This window comes from Limulus polyphemus, unplaced genomic scaffold, assembly GCF_000517525.1.
Source record: "Limulus polyphemus unplaced genomic scaffold, Limulus_polyphemus-2.1.2 Scaffold2187, whole genome shotgun sequence".
In the NCBI taxonomy this organism is placed as follows: Eukaryota; Metazoa; Arthropoda; class Merostomata; order Xiphosura; family Limulidae; genus Limulus; species Limulus polyphemus.
In genome coordinates, this window is record NW_013667797.1 from 52203 (window position 1) to 54039 (window position 1837).

Genomic DNA, 1837 nt, shown 5'->3' on the forward strand with positions numbered 1-1837 from the left:
TCTGGAAGTGCAGTTGGCAGATGTTGTCCACCAATAGAATCCATCTTACCAACAGGTGAAATAGCAAGCATCTGATGGTAAGGATGATAAAACTCTCTGAATCGGGAGTACTATGAATCTTGGAGAATCCTGGGGTCTAGTAGAACCAATAAATGAGATGCCAAGAACAAGTACTTTTTTTGCCATCATGAATCAGGGACCAACCCCTCATCCAAGGATTGGGGCCATTGAGGATGCCTACCACGTTGTACTTTAACTTTTAGGACATCTCAGCCTGGTGTTGGCCAAGCGCTTATGTAGAAAAGGCTTATGACACTATCATCCAACGTTTAAGGGTATAGCAGAGGAAGGTATGGACCACTCCCTCAATCATTCCAGATTGGCCACTGCCTGGAATGAACAGATATCGGAGATAGGCAGTGCAATCTCTAATGCTGAATATGTGCATAATCCGATCCAGCCTTTCAATAAAGAGGAAAGAGCTAAAAGTACTTGTTTTGTATATATGTGCACATTGTAAATATCTTCATTGGTTCTATATTATGTTTTTATTCCTTTTAGAAGGATCCTATGTATATTATTATTTAGTGTTTTCATACTCATGTAACAGTTTGTTTGTTCAAGGGTTATTTGTGCTTCTGTAAGTTCATGATTTTATCTTATGCTTTACGATAAACACTACTGAAGGGTTCATGTAGTAATGATTGAAATTTAATTTTGCTTTCTATGTTATGTTATGTCAAGTCACAGCTGTGGTTTTGGTATGTATTATGGTTATTACGTGTAACATTATAAATCTTATTTTTTCTTCATTAAACTGTTCTTTTTTGTATCTTTCATTATGACTTTTGTATTATTTGTAAGTGAGTATCATCATATGAAATTATTTTATCTTATCGTATGCCTATGTTTAAAGGTTAATATTTTTATTGTTTGCTAATTGTTATTATTAAAGGTGTTTTTCATGTACAAATATTGAATTGCAATAATTTATCTTTGTTAAAGGATTTATTTTGTTTTTATGAACTTATTTCTTTGACTTAGTATGTTTCATTTTTAAAGGGCCTATTTTGTTGTGCAGTGACATCAATGTTAACTTTTTTATTGCAATATAACTATTATTTATTGTTTTGTGTTAGCATTGTTGATGGTAGTGAACTCAATTAGTAGACTGTAGTCTAGTCAAAGTTTTCTGTGTGGCCGAGCTACTATGTTAACTATGTTGAAGGGTATTACTGTACAACTAATTCTTAGTTTGAATTAACTTATGTTGCACGTACATGTTTATACAGGAGTAAGAGAAAGTTACACTGCTCCTTGACCAATATACATATGTAAATCTTATTCTATTTATAGTTAAGATTAATTTCAGCTTGAGGACAACCTGAAGCAAGGGGACAAGAGAAGTTGATATATATAAACATACTATGTGTTTTCTTCCTCCTTGTATTAATATAGAAATTTTTCTAAGTTGATTATTTGTGCAGCTATGTGCAGTTCCCACAAAACACGTTGTCCAAGAACGATGTTAAGTTCCTTTTGCTATAGGTACCTATTGTTCTGTACCATTCGTCTCGAGTAGCACCTTTTGTCTTCCAGTGGAAAGCATAGCTTCAATGCCACTCACAGGACGCACACATTGAAGGCGCAATGACAAACTCAAAGGGCGCGAGTACATTGTAATCATTTTCAGTTTTCGTTATAAATTTTTTTTATCATTTATTGATGTTCCTTATTAATTCATAAGCGAATTCACTCATGAAAAAATCTTTGATATCCGACAACAAGAGCTTAAGTTAGGTATGAACTGGTAGGTTAATCAAAACAGAAAGCACAA